Raw genomic sequence first — 16659 nt, 5'->3', positions numbered from 1 at the left:
TTATTTTTTTAGAACGAACCAACAGTTACATATATATATATATGTATATATATATGTATATATATATATATATATATATATATATATATATATATATATATATATATATATATATATATATATATACAGTTGTGCGCAAAAGTATTCGACCCCTACCAAAATTGTCTTATTTCTTTGAATGGATACTTCAATAATCCTTAAAACCTTCTTTAACGACTAAGTTCGAATAAACTGTATAGTTTTCAACAAAAAAAAATAAAAAGCAATTAGTGCTTGATAATATAAATAAATTTATTTACAAAAATAAAAATATGGATGTTGCAAAAGTATTCGACCCCTTTTCATTAATACTTGGTTGAAGCTCCTTTGACCTTGATTACTGCAAGTAAACGTTTCCTATAACATCTAACGAGACTTCTACATTTGTCCACTGGAATTTTAAGCCACTCTTCTTGACAGTACAGTTTTAATTCAATCAAATTAGATGGTTTTCTTTTATGTACCGCAATTTTTAAATCATGCCATAAGTGCTCAATCGGATTTAGGTCTGGAAACTGGAGGGGCCATTCTAGAACTTTCATCTTATTATTCTTTAACCATGCCTTAGTGCTCTTTGAAGTGTGTTAAGGATCGTTGTCTTGTTGAAAGGTATATATCCTTCCATGCCCCAACTGGTTCGCAGACATAACAAGATTTTCTTTCAGTATGGACTGATATTTTACTGAATCCATTCTTCCATCGATTATGGTTAATCTTCCAGTTCCATTTATTCTGAAACAGCCCCACACCATGATTGATCCACCTCCATGCTTAACGGTTGGAACGGTATTCTTCACATTATAAGCAGTATTTTCTTTTCGCCAAACACAGCGTTGCTGGTTGCGTCCAAATAGTTCCACTTTCGTTTCGTCTAACCAAATTATATTATTCCAGTAATCAATAGGCATTTCTTGGAACTTTTTTGCAAAATTTAATCGAGCCTTTTGATGAGCTTTGGAAAGTAAGGGCTTCCTTCTGGCAATACGTCCATGCAATCCGGGACGATTTAATGCCCTACGAATAATTGACAAGTGTACATCTGAGCCAGCATTCTTCAAATCGTTCTGCACGTCCTTTAGGTTAGATTTAGAGTCTATTGAAACTTGTCTAACAATTTTCCTAGCCCCACGTGTCGTAATTTTTCTTGGACGACCTTTTCTTGGAATACTTGATACAATCCCTTTTACTTTCCATTTTTTTGATAATGGACATAATGGTCGACCGTGGTATAGAAAAACGTTTGGAAATTTATTTATAACCTTCTCCAGACTGGTAGGCATCGATTACTTTCTTTTTAATGTCTTCAGAGTACTCTTTGTTCTTTGTCATAGTTGCAGATTTGTTGACGTTGAAAAAGATTTTTTTTTACTTGAAACAATTATTCAATCATTCAATATGACATTGAAGTTCAATTTGAACTGATTTTAGATTCAGTAGAGTCATAACTATTATTTATAGGAAATAAATACAAGGTCAGACTAAAATAATAAACTTAATGACGCTTTTATTTAAACTTTAAATTAAAGGGGTCGAATATTTTTGCAACATCCATATTTATATTTTTTGTAAATAAATTGATATATATCCTTAATCTCGAATTACTTTTACTGAATTATTGTTGAAAAATATACAATTTATTCATAATTAGCCGTTAAAAGGCGTTATGAAGATTTTTGAAGTATATATTCAACGAAACAAGAAAATTTAGACAGGGGTCGAATATTTTTGCGCACAGCTGTATATATATATATATATATATATATATATATATATATATATATAGAGAGAGAGAGAGAGAGAGAGAGAGACAATAAATAAGTAAAAAGTATATTCCAACATGCATGATATTGACCATCTTATAAGCTATTCCTTTAATTCAGTTGACTTATACAATTCATGACAGTATCTGTTTCGTAGCGCAAAATCAATCACTAAATTATTATATCAATGAATGTAAGTAACCAATTATTTTACAATTCACCATTAGCAGAAATGAAGTACAACTTATGACTATCGATTGAAATAATTTTTTATACTTAAATTTTATATTGGACAGATTAGTGAATTAATTTATAATATAAACCGAGTAAATCTTTTTTATAATATTAAGTGAAAGACATTAAAACAATATTAGATGAATTATTAGTTGAATATGGATGACTATGGGTTACGAAATGTTTATAATATGAACGTTAAAGGAGAAGTAAAAATGAAATTAAAGAGGAAAAAATAAATAAAATTAAACTTAATATTTCGTTAGTTTTGTTCCAAGGGAAGTAACTCTGCCTCACTTTAATTCACATAATTTTTATTATTTACAATTACGATAAAAAGGTTTCAGATAATTTTTAAAGTTAACGTAGGTATATGCTTGGATTGTATGATTTTTGAAAGCTTGATTATAATAGTCAAGAAAATTGAATGATGTCTGGTTTTCAATTCAAATCAATTGATTAATCATAATAATCGTAGCGATCAATCGTTTTAAGCTTAGTTTAGTTTCGTACATACAAACATGTAACATAGTTTATAATTTATTAATGTTATTTTTATAAGTATGAATACACAAGTTAGAATTAATAAATTTACTAATTATTAAATAGAACTTCTTCTGATGAGTTAAGGACATAATAGATTCACTGATTGATATAATAATTAAGTGATTGATTTTGCGCTACGAAACAGATACTGTCAAGAATTGTGTAAGTCAACTTAATTAAAGGAATAAATTATAAGTTGGCCAACATCATGAATTTTGGAATATAATTTTTTGTTATTTATTCTCTATATTGCTCTATAATTACATTGAGCTTCTTAAATAAGGATTGGTATAGATTATAAGAAAATATATTTCTACAGAACGATATATATTCTCTTCTTTCTTCTCCCTATTTTTCTATTTATTTTTTTCTTTTTCTCTCTCTCTCTCTCTCTCTCTCTCTCTCTCTCTTATCCTTTCCGCCAACCTCTTCTCTCCTCTCTTATTCACCATATCACTCTCTCCCACTCTCCCCTTCTTTCTATTATTTTTACTCTTCCCAACCCTGCCCCTAACCCCCTCCCCCACTCCCCCTTCTTTCTATATTATTCCTTCCCTACTCTATCACGGTTACATCATTTCATCATTCTCGCTTTCACATAACTCCCTCTCTCCCTCACATCTATTCACTATCCTGTTCTATTCAATTCATCTATTTTTATTAAAAAAAAAGGTTTATTATTTATTAGAAAGTTTTATTTTCAGAAAGTTTTTTAATTAAAAATGGGCCCATAAGAAAGGAAAAATTTCTGTAAAATGAGACCAAACATGGCGTATTGCTACTTGGACGTAAGGTGCTACTAATTGGAATCATATCTAACATGGGATTGTGGAGAGCTTACCAGTGAGATGCCTATTCACATTACATTTAAACTTCTGCATATTATTACACTCAGGGAATTAGGGATCATGGGAAGCGGGTTCAAAAGTCAAGGGGAATTCTACTACAATATAAGGATTGTCGGCACCTAGAGGCTTCAACATTGAAGGGTTGGTATTTTTCTACTTTCGCATCATTCGGGAGTTTGTAGATCGAGGGTTCACAAGTGCTATTTAATCAGAGCGCATTCAATTAAAGAAGTTACAAAATTGGCAAAGCGATGCAACATTCCGGCGATGTGACAGGGGTTGGAGCATGGCAGATAGTGCAGATTCTATTAGATTTGAAACTCTTTTTGGATCATGTCTAATAGGTAAAGACTAGCGGTAGATTTATCAGCTTAGATGTGACGACAATACTCTCCATGGTAGAGATATAGGATATGTGGGAAATGCTAGGCCGAAAAGTTTGAAAAAATGGGTTGTCAGGTAATATGTTTTTAGTTATGGTAATAGTTTATAGTTTTTTAATGATTGTTAAAGGAACGAAGCTTAGTCTTAGTAGCATTACCTGTTTTTTATCATTTGCGGTTCCATTCCTCTACAAACTGAACGTAGTTTTCTAATACCTCTGCTATTACTTTTGATATGTGTACATTCGTTTTCCCCTCATGTCTATTATAGTGAAATTACAAAACTGATGAAAATATTCTTGCAATTTTACATGACTAAATCAAATAAAAAGACTATTTTTCAACCTTGAAAAGGATTTTAAAAATTCGAAGAAACACAAGGAGTTCCTAAAGAAACTAGCATTGCTTTCAATTGAAAAAATATATTTCACTAATACACAAGATATCAAGTTGAAAATGATCTTTCCTTACAAATTAAAACAATAAGAATTATGCAAAATAAAATATTTATTTCTATATAAGATTCTATTAAGCTTATATATTTTATATGTATGCATATATATGTATTTTTATGTTTTAATTTTACAAAATATCGAAACAATAAGTAAAAATTTTTCTGGAGCAGTGTAACAGAGTACTCATGAGAAAATCAGCAGCAGCTATAAGATAGCTGGCTTGCTATTTTATATTGCCTTTAACCTTAATCACTACCGGTTTTGAAGAACTGTTAAGGTTATGTGCGTAATTGGAACAGATTATCTCTTTTCGGGGAATCAGGTGAGGGGGGCAATGTTTTGTGGAGCTGGATTTTTTTTTAGATAAATTGAAGTTGTGTCTAATATTGCTGGTGTGGTAGACCTTTGTAAAAAAATCCGATCTTCGTTCTGTCGACAGAACCGTTTTTATTTTTTTATCGCCACCGAGTTATTAATTTGTTTTACATAGACATGCTTGTGTTTTGAACATATATAAATATATGGAGGCGTTATAAAACGTTCAAACAATTATTTTGCCATCCGAAAACTTTCATTTTTATCTTTTATTCTATTAACAAGTTTTTGAATCGGATTAATTTTGTAAAATGGCCGTTTTCATCTTCTACTAGATAATGTTGTATGGTCTTTACTTCCGGGTATTGCATCCTTATTTTGGAGAGTGGATGTGTTTGCATTTTATCATCTTAATTACTGTTAAGTTGAAGGGAGTGCAGAGAGTACAACCCAGGACATGAGTACAACCCAGGCTATGATAACGTAATTGTGTGATATTGGCAATACCCATATGTGCAGATCGAAATATAAATTGGATAAGATTATAAAAATAATAATTAGAAAATCGAAAGAAGAAAAGAAACATTAGAAAACCGAAATAAGTAATTGTATTAAGAGAAGAAACATTGCTAACTACAAAATTAACTAGGATTAAAAATATGAATTCATCTGTAACATTATTAGATTTTAATGGAATTTTTCTTTCTATTTCGATTGTCTTTATTCTTTTAGATAATCATGGATACATGTTTCGTCATCTCTAACTCTTATGTGTGATTAAAGACCGAAACTGTAGTTGCTCTCTACCGGTTGCACAAAAAACTGCTTCTGAAACTTGAATGAAGTTCTTCATCTTATCCTCGTTCACACTGTTTATGAAACACGTGATTCGGAACGAGGGATTTGAAGAGACAGCAAAAAAACATATGGAAGAGCACACTAACCCAAAAAACATTTATGTGACCCCCCCCCGCATTTAACGGTGGAAGTTATTTCAAGGTATTAGCAATAATTATAATAAGCAATTGGTGATAATAAAAGTCAAGTATATGTTTTGTTTCATGAATGTATTATCCCAGGCATTATCTACTTATTTTGAATCACAAATTTTATATTATCATTGCGTGAAGTATGGCGAGGGTAGAAAGGTTATTTTCAGCAATTGATTAATTTGACATTTCTAAGAGGTTAATTCTAAATATGAATTGACCTTGTGTCTAACTTAAGCCATAGAAAGCATATGAACAAATCAGACTTTCGTGGTATTATTTAAATGTAGTGTTTGTTCTGTCCTAGAAGGATGTGCTCGCAGGTAAAACCTTTGAATGTGTGATTTTTCTATTGCAGTCTTTATTCAATTTTCGGAAAGATAGATTCCAATGATAAAATATGCAACTCTGTGAGGCATGTGAATAAATGTAGATTATAAAATAGAATTAAATTGTTGTATGTTGTTTGTGCAAAAGGTTTTAACGACATATAAGCTATATATGATGAATCACATTCCACCACAAAATTATGACCATGACGTTTTTAAGGTGATTAAATTTCTTTTTGTGTGTACGGATGGGAGTGCTATATTTGAGGATTTCAAAACAAACAACTTAGCATAGTACTTTTGTATACTTTATAGTGGTGATTAATTCCTTTCGTCATTTTCAAATGCAAGTTAGTTCTTACAAGGATTCATTAATTCAAAATATTCATAATCGAAAATTGTTTAAAACTAGAAAAACCACACTCTTAATCTTATATATTGAGAACATACGCCTATAACAATTTTGTTAATTCTTATGAATTTTCGTGAGGGTTACAGTCGTACAACTCATAATAACCTGTCGTTAACCAGAAATATGCTTCAGGTGGCGTGATTAAAAGTTTCCCTAAATAAACATATAAGAAATGTGTCACATGATATGGCAAAGAAGTATCTCATGTGTTTGAGGATAGAAAAGAGTTTCCAATCTGAATCTGGAAAGGATCTTGAAAGAAGAAACACAGTTTTTCATGCCAAATTACGTGAATACATGGAAAAAAAAATGCAGAATAAAATACTTAATCAAAAGTTAAATTAATAAAAGAATCAATTCGAACATTTTAACTTTATTTCACGTTTGCAGTTCTCATAAATGAAGGGGATCCTACCATAATAAATCTTTCTTTTTATTAAAAGAACCAGAATGTTGTTTGTCTGTTTTTTAATTTAATATATTTCAATCGAGAAATTAATTCTTATGCATTTCAACCGAGAAATCATTTAACCAAATATATTTGTCAGTTTTTTAAATTCCTTTGTCTAATTCAGTTGCTCTTATAATTACTGAAATAAAAATTTTCCAAAGATTCCAGCTTTTTTCTATCTTATTAAAAGCAGTGGTAAGCTTTCATTGTGAGCAGTCATTATAATTCTATCCTGATCATAGTGAAGAAATCCTCTTTAAAGCCAGCCTATAAAACATTCCTTACTTATATAATAATAATAATTCCAGAAAAGACTTAGCACACTATTGTTTGGAATATTTTTTCCAATTTTTGAAATACAATGTGTGGAGTATTTTTAACTACTATTTTGATTTCTGTAGCTGCTCTGTTAAGTAAAGCATCAGTAGGAACGCTCTGTATGTGTTTTCATATGCCTCACAAAATTTCAATCGGATGCAAAAGAACCACATAATTAACAAGAATGTGGTTTCTCTCCTGTATGTGTTTTCATATGACTCAATAAATGTGACCTCCATGCAAAAGAAGAACCACATACTTCACAAGAATATGATTTCTCTCCCGTATGTGTTTTCATATGGCTCAACAAACTTGACTTCCATGCAAAAGAAGAACCACATACTTCACAAGAATGTGGTTTCTCTCCCGTATGTTTTTTCATATGACTCAATAAATGTGACCTCTGTGCAAAAGAAGAACCACATACTTCACAAGAATGTGGTTTCTCGCCCGTATGTGTTTTCATATGATGCAACAAACTTGACTTGCATGCAAAAGTAGAACCACATACTTCACAAAAATATGGTTTCTCGCCTGTATGTGTTTTCATATGACTCAACAACGTTAACTTCAGTGCAAAAGAAGAACCACATATTTCACATGAATGTGGTTTCTCTCCCGTATGTGTTTTCATATGACGCAACAAATTTGACTTCCATGCAAAAGAAGAACCACATACTTCACAAGAATGTGGTTTCTCTCCCGTATGTGTTTTCATATGACTCAATAAATCTGAACTCTGTGCAAAAGAAGAACCACATACTTCACAAGAATATGGTTTCTCGCCAGTATGTGTTTGCATATGACTCAACAAACTTGACTTCCATGCGAAAGAAGAACCACATACTTCACAAGAATGTGGTTTCTCTCCCGTATGTGTTTTCATATGACTCAATAAATGTGACCTCTGTGCAAAAGAAGAACCACATACTTCACAAGAATGTGGTTTCTCCCCTGTATGTGTTTTCATATGATGCAATAAACTTGACTTCCATGCAAAAGTAGAACCACATATTTCACAAAAATATGGTTTCTCACCTGTATGTGTTTTCATATGATGCAACAACGTTGACTTCAGCGCAAAAGAAGAACTACATACTTCACAAGAATGTGGTTTCTCTCCCGTATGTGTTAGCATATGATGCAATAAACTTGACTTGCGTGCAAAAGAGGAACTACATACTTCACAAGAATGTGGTTTCTCTCCCGTATGTGTTTTCATATGACGCAACATATGTGACCTCTGTGCAAAAGAAGAACCACATACTTCACAAGAATGTGGTTTCTCTCCCGCATGTGTTAGCATATGATGCAATAAATGTGACCTCTGTGCAAAAGAAGAACCACATACTTCACAAGAATGTTGTTTGTATCTCATGTTTGCTTTCATCTGATTCCACAAAAAGTAGGAATGTAATGAAGTGTGTGATGATAGGCACGCTAATAAATTTCAACTTTGGAAAATTTGTATGAAGAAATTCATAATTATTTTAAACGATTTTTAAATCAACAATGCAGAAAGGTGCTTCTTATCCATTAATGAATTTCTTTTCATTGTTGCAAATTCTGAAAGTATAAAATAAATTTGAAAAAGTACATTTCATGTTGTAAAATTCAATTTAATATGTTGGTAGTTATCAAAAAATATCGAAACATATATTAATTAATTAAATTAAAAAATAAAATGAGTGTATTTTTAATTCAACACAGGTTTGTTTACAAAATTAATGTGTTTTTATTTTTCCAACTGAAAGTAATAACGTTTTTTTTATTTTAGAGATGAGGATTGAGTCTTCATATTTGATTCTTCAGAATACTGTTCTCCACTTGGGTGTTATTTTCACAACATTTCTATGTTACCTCCGATCTTATTTGGGTGTATTTTGTCGAACTTGAGAACCTTTCTCTTGAACTCAAAAATCTTTACATAATTCTGAATGGAACATTTTAATTAGTACATGGGATTAGCACACTCTAGTATTGGTAGCGATGACTGGGTAAAAATTCCCAAGTAATTTTTAATTCTATTTTCAATCTCACTGAGGATAAAAACTTCTTGCGTTCAGTAGTATGTAATCTACAACTAAATTTCACCTAGTGCTCTAATCATAGCAACATATATTAGCATTACAGGTCCTAGCAGACAATCCTAGTATGAATTTGAAGAACTATTTTGTTTCTAGATGTTATCAGTATTCATTACTTCATATCATATAAATATATATATATATATACATATATATAGACAGTTTTTATTACATATTACTATATGTATATATATTATTATTAATAGTTCCTTTATCGTATTAAATAATATATAATCTAGCTTACTCTTCATTGTTATTCTCTATTTATAATTTTTACTTTATCCCATAATGGTAGATGATTTCACATTTCCATCCATATATATTCTGCCATAACTAATTTTTCAATCTTTCCACATATTACAGCTTTTCAATGATTTTATAACCTTACTGTTAGTGAATGACATGACTCACATTTGTATAATTTTCCACATTTACATGGAATCTATTAGTCATGATTTTTTCATAAGTGGCTTTCCATGAACAACATGTTTCTGTAGAATTGAATCACTCTTGAATACTATATAATGTCTAGCTCTCTGTTATATTGTTTTCTTAAACTTTCCACCTTATTTTGATATTTTTATCAGTAGCAATACACATGAACGATAAAATGCTTTGGATAATCACACATTCCAAGGGGATTCTGATAAAATAGTCATATTTTACAAACCAAAGCATTTTAAGTCGTCAATATACCACTGTTTTCATTTTTCAAACGAATTTATAAATAATAATGTGCAGTATATATTTTAAGAGTTTTAAACAAATAAATGTATAAATAATAATGCACCTTATATATTTTAAGAGTGTTAAACAAATAAATTTATAAATAATAACGTACATTATATATTTTAAGAGTTTTAAACAAATAAATTGATAAATGTGCATTGTATATTTTAACAGTTTTAAACAAATAAATTTATAAATAATAATGTACATAGTATATTTTAAGAATTTTACGCAAATAAATTGATAAAAAATGTTAACATCATAAAATGACGTTTTCAGTAAGATTTTGTAACAACCCCCCCCGATTTCTAAATGCTTGTACTGCGCTGGTATGAAGAATGTTTTCGTGAGATTTAGAATCTAGCCAAGAAGAGATTGCACTTTTAATAGTTTAACTTGTCTGAAATAGATTTGAGCACTCGTTTTTCCGTTGTGTAAAAAAGATTTCAACATGAGTATGAAACTTTTTTGTTTTAATTTTATTTGAACTATCATAAAACAATCTTTTTACTGTTTTAATCTGTTAAAATAATAATTGTATATGGTTTTCTGTTTTTGTACATAGCAATTAAAAAACATGATATCCGTAAAAAATCGTTTTGATTTGGAGTGTAGACTGTAGCATTAGGAATAGCATAATAACCAGAAGCAGCGATAGTACAGCCACTGTAAAAGGACGTTTTTTGTTGTTGACTTTTATTCCAGATCGATTTTTTTAAATCAAAAATTTGATTATAAAAACTTTTCTTACGTGTTTAGTTAGAGCTATTTTCTTATCAAGCATATAAATATTTAAATACTTTGACTAGTGGTCAAAATTTTAAATATTGTGTTTTTGTTTTGAACAACCGAATATGTGACTGAATTATTTTTTAGGTTCACATGTATGAGCGGTATCAGCTCTCTATTTTTTAAATTTTCGTCTTTTTCCCAATGTTTAAATATTTGTAGGAGATGCTCAGTTAAAAAATAAAAACGGTAGAAAAAGACATGAAATGTAATTTTTTAAAAAATCAAATTTATTCAAAATGTGTGAACAATTTTTCAGCTTTAATAAAAACTTGTTTTTTTTAATATATTAATGTCAGCTTTAACAAATAGTTATTATTTTTTAAATATATAAATAGGTGGGTAAAAATACTTGATACTTTTACAAACGTTGCGTTTTCTGTTAGAGTGACGTCACTTGTTTTAAATGACATTTATTTTTGTTTGTTTGTTGTAATTCTTGTATAATTGCTTATGGGTGTCAAATGCCCTCGTAACAAAAACTCGCTTAATCCTTTGTCTAACCCTAGGTACGAGTGGCAAGCCTACTTCTAAAACCTTCAGCCCTTACAATAACGCTAAGTCCAAGTGGTAGAGCTCCCCACTAAACAAAATTTTTCGGTAAGTTACATATAAACGTAAAAAAAGATCTTTCCTTAAGGAAAAGTGCAAATGATTGTTTTCCCATAAAAATTATATTGGTCAACTGTCCTAAGACGCTAGAATGGTCTTAAATGCTAAGTCATTTTACATTAAATTCATATGAAACCAACCCCCACTCTAAATTCTAAAAGTTCTTTTTGTTTCTATCAAATATCCAGGATGTTAACGCATAACTTCCCTTAGCTCTAATTGTAGAAATTTAAGAATAAAGTAATAAATAGCAGTGTTTTAAAGCACTTAGACAGGAACCTGAACTATGTGATAAAAATTTTAGAATAGCTAATGAGTCCCTATTAATTGTAGAAGGTTAATTAATGCTCGATTAAGAGTAGGAATAGAATGTTAGTCTTTCTGTCATGAGTGATTTGTTGCAGAGAATCTGAACACACGTGTGATAAAAGCCATGGGTTGCTAAGAAAAAGGAGATGAGAATGTACTTCGATTTAGGTGTTAGTAATAATTAGCAGTGTTTTTAAAGCACTTATAGGAACCTTGACTATGTGATAAAAAAGTTTAAGAACAGCTAATGTTTCCCCATTAATTGTAGAAGGGCTTGCTCGATTAAGAGTAGGGAATGAAAGTCAGTCTTTCTACCATAATTTCTTTGTTGCAGAGAATCTCAACACAAATGTGATAAAAGCTGCAAGTGGCTTAAGAAAAATGGGGTGAGGATATACGTCAATTTAGGTGAAATGATGCAAGCAGATGTAATTGAGCGATCGAATAGTCCATGGAGTTTTCTGATTGTGTAAGTAGAAAAAAAAGGATGGTAGTAAAATAGATGTAAAGGCTTTAAATAAAGTCATGAAGAAGTTTGCCTGAGTGTTACCGGCCATTGATGATATATTAGCCTTACTTGGGTCGGCAAAATACTTTGTAAACTTAGATCTGAAATCAGGTTACTCTCAGGTTAAATTAAATAAGAACAATAAAGAAAAGAACTTCATTTACCTGCAACTGAGGTTTATTTCACTTTAACATTATACCATTTGGTCTCGCAAACACCCCGAGGATCTTTCAGCAATTAATGTCCATAGTTCTAAAGGGACAGAAAGATTATGCATTACCATATTTGGATGATATTTTAATATTCTAAGATACGATGGAAAGTCACTTGGATCACATAGATAGGGTACTACTAGTCATTTTACATAAGCACAACCTCAGGTTGAAAGTGATGTAGTGTGAGATTTTAGGAGAAGAACAGGATCTGGGGTTCAAAGTTAGTGAACAGAGTATATAGCCAGACCTGGAAAAAGTCAAAATCGATAAAATCTCGACTCCAACTACTGTGAGACAAGTCAGATCTTTCATTGGTATGACGTTATATTATTGTTGATTTATAAAAAAATAATTTCTGCCTCAAATGATCTATGATCTGATATGATTTTTGTTAAAAACAAATTTACTTTTTTATCTCATAATCTTAGTGATATGCAAAAGAGATAGTACGTAAAATCGTTTTATTTGAGCCAAAATAGTTTTCATTGTATAAGAAAGTTGAAGGCTTATTGCTGTCATATGTTATGTTTTTATTATTATTATTAAGACACTTTTGGGTAACTAGGAGATAGTGACTTTCATGGATATGTATAGAGGTTGACTGGAGGCTTTTGCGGTTCCTAATAAGAAGGCAGAAACGGTGGTGCATCTGTTGTTGGATGAAATTCTCCCCAGATTCGGAGGACCACCCCAGCTGTTAAAAGATAATGGCCGGAAAATATTAACAAAGTCATGAAGAAGGTGTTGAAGGACATCAACATACATCATGTGATGACGTCATTTTATTACCAAACAAAGAAAGAAGTGGAAAGATTTCATAGGATGATGCATGACAATTAAGCAAAAAAGATCAGGAACAATGAGTTGTCATGGGATTTATACATAAACCAAATGTTGGCAGCTGTCAGATTTCATGTGAACGAAACAACGAAATTATCACTATACTACTTGCTATACAACATAGACGTGATCCTGACATTAGATAATATATTGATGCCTTGTAGAGTATACTATGGTGATGAGTAACACGAGATCGCTCTAAAAGTGATGCATCAATGTTTTTGGTACGGAATAAGATTCTAAAAGTTAGGAAAAAACTGATAGAGAACAAGGATAAGAAAATAAAGTCAGTAGATTTTAAGATTGGACATCTTGTTTTTTATAAGAACCACCAGAAGGCGCATGTGGAACATCTGTGGGTAACGTCGATTGTGAAAAGTCCAATGAGTTGGAGAGTGATTGAGCCACAGAACAAGCTGATATCTCAATATATATTAGAGTTTGGAACTGGTATCTCAATATGGATGAGTCAACATCAACAGCCGTTAATGGATCGTAGAGTCATGACATATAGCATGACATCGAAAATTGCAAATAATTTGGACACAAATTATCTGCTGTATCATCGTTTGTGGATGTCCAAGACAGTAATATATAATATAATGGAGTCTACATCAACGGGAAAGGTCGTTGATGGATTGGAGAGTCCTGACACATAACGCGGCATCAAAAATTGCCAATAATTTGGACACAAGTTATCTCCTATTTGCAGCTATTGTGGATGTCAAAGACATTAATCGGATCCACTTAGGAAGGCCTAGAGTTGGTTCAGAGTTTGGAAGTGGGGAAAAGGAACCAGTGAGAGGGAATTCGTACGATCTATATTCTGTTTTTAAAAAAATATTGTTTTCTCGGGATTCGTTTTATATGTGACACTTTGGAAGATGATTTCGGTTAACCATTTTGACAGAGTATGTGAAGCGTTTGGAATGAATTATGAAAGAAAAGATTATTAGAAAGACAAAAGAAATGAATTTTTCCTTGTTTATAAACTCGAGCATGAAAGTCATCAAGTGTCATCTACCGATGTTAATTTTAAATTATCAGATGGTATTTACCATGCATCGGGCGTGCCTCATATTAAGACATTTAACAAAAGAAAAAAGAAACTTATTCTTGGAAAGAAAAAATTTAGTTAGCAAGACAATAACGAGTAATTCCTTATGTTATGAATGGTGGCCACCACTGATAACATAAAGAATTACTTAGCTTAATATCCATAAAACTACTTGTTTGCGGCAATTTAAAATGTGATATTCGTTTTCAGCATATTCGAAAACCTATAGAATTCGTCATGGTAAAGATGACTATTAAGGTGGAAAGTAAATTACAATTTACCAAAACGGCATTCAGGCAGCCCCTCCCCCAAATATCACCATGTGGCCGGAAAGTGGGTGCTCATTTTACATTAAATTTATATAGAAACGTGAACCTCAATTTTCGAAAAAATACTTTCTTCATGTTATGAAAACTAATTCTCTGCGTCACTTTTAAAATATTTATTCCTTTTTAGCATCCTTGAAAACCTATAAAAGTCGTCATTGTAAAGAATATTTGTAATTTTGAAAGATTTTAGAAATTGACCTTTTTTTATGTTTAAGTCAGTAGTGAAAACAAAATCTGATTTTTTTTTTGACTTGTGAAACATTTAAAAACCTAAAATTTATAAAATTATTATATTTTTATTTTTATTTATTTATTTTTTTAAAAAAAGATAAAGAACTTTTTTTTATGTCAATGTTGAAAACAAAAACAATCGACAGCGAAATATTTTCAAACGATAAATCAACATTTTCATTTGGATTATTCGCTTTCATGTTTCTATGAAGACACAGGGAAATTAAAGAACAAAAATCAAGAAAAATGTTATCAATTCTGTACGTGAAAACGCATTCATAATTGGTCACAACTGATAACATAAAGAATTACGTATTGACCTTTTTTTTATGTTTAAGTCAGTATTGAAAACAAAATCTGATAAATTAGTGATCATTCGATAATAATCCGATGAAAAAAAGATGAAATTCATGTAGTAATACTTACGTTTTTGTTTTATAATCTGCTTTCGATTAACTTTATCTGCTTTTATAAAGGAAACGATTTTTCAAATGTGATTGACTTTACAAGATCAAGTTAACATTCAAGATGACGAACGGAAGAGTAAGTTCGCAGAAAACAAAATTGAAGAGGAAAAATAAAAAAAAAGAAATCATTTCGAAATAAAGCCGATTTGGTGAATATCACGGATAAAATTAATATTATTTTATTTAACATTTTGATATTTACAGTTAAACTTCTTCCGTTTTATTATTATTTTTTTTTTTTAAATACTGCAATAATTAGTTTTAATTATTTTCTTCTGTATCTTCACTTTTCACCGCAACAAAAAATAAAGTACAAAAATATTTTGTAATAAAAAAAAAAAATATTAGTTGCATTCAAGATAATTTAAAATAACAATTAACCGTTTTCGGGGGTTTTGTTAAGTGAAGCCAACAAACAAAAAAAGTGACAAAGCAAGATAAGTTACTCTTTTACCTTCCTGGATAAGTTTTCTATGTTATGTTTTTTATTTGGTTCAATAAGTTACTCTTCTACCTACCTGGATAAGTTATGTTTTTTAATGTTTTTTTATTCGGTTCGATAAGTTACTCTTCTACCTACCAGGATAAGTTATGTATTTTAATGCTTTTATTCGGTTCAATAAGTTACTCTTCTACCTACATGGATAAGTTATGTTTTTTAATGCGATAAGTTACTCTTCTACCTAGATAAGTAGGCCGATACAATTTTCAGATAATAACTTTATTCATCCAAAATGATGGAGGTCTGAAACATAATTTAAAATTAACCGTTTTGGAGAGTTTTGTTAAGAGAAGCCAACAAACAAAATGTTATGGTAACATGGGTATAAAATGATGGAGGTCTGAAACATACAATGATATTATGGTAACATGGGTATAAAATGATGGAGGTCTGAAACATACAATGATATTATGGTAACATGGGTATAAAATGATGGAGGTCTGAAACATACAATGATATTATGGTAACATGGGTATAAAATGATGGAGGTGTGAAACATACAATGATATTATGGTAACATGGGTATAAAATGATGGAGGTCTGAAACATACAATGATATTATGGTAACATGGGTATGAAATGATGGAGGTCTGAAACATATAATGATATTATGGTAACATGGGTATAAAATGATGGAGGTCTGAAACATACAATGATATTATGGTAACATAGGTATGAAATGATGGAGGTCTGAAACATATAATGATATTATGGTAACATGGGTATAAAATGATGGAGGTCTGAAACATACAATGATATTATGGTAACATGGGTATAAAATGATGGAGGTCTGAAACATACAATGATATTATGGTAACATGGGTATAAAATGATGGAGGTCTGAAACATACAATGATATTATGGTAACATGGGTATAAAATGATGGAGGTCTGAAACATATAATG

General features: G+C 30.6%; 1 long non-coding RNA gene across 1 annotated transcript; it reads right to left on the bottom strand.

Annotated features, from left to right (window-relative positions):
- Positions 1–5555: 5555 nt before the first annotated feature.
- On the bottom strand, positions 5556–15307 carry LOC145270666 (uncharacterized). The gene is made up of 3 exons (XR_013865496.1): positions 15212–15307; positions 12278–12365; positions 5556–8645 (listed from the first exon to the last, which is right to left on the bottom strand). It is a non-coding gene; the product is annotated as an uncharacterized LOC145270666 (long non-coding RNA).
- Positions 15308–16659: the final 1352 nt, after the last annotated feature.

The sequence above is a fragment of the Euprymna scolopes genome, chromosome 46 (genome assembly GCF_053919585.1).
Source record: "Euprymna scolopes isolate OS-2025 chromosome 46, ASM5391958v1, whole genome shotgun sequence".
NCBI classification, from domain to species: domain Eukaryota; kingdom Metazoa; phylum Mollusca; class Cephalopoda; order Sepiida; family Sepiolidae; genus Euprymna; species Euprymna scolopes.
Note: the sequence above shows the minus strand (reverse complement) of the source record. Positions and strands in the feature narration are given on the sequence as shown.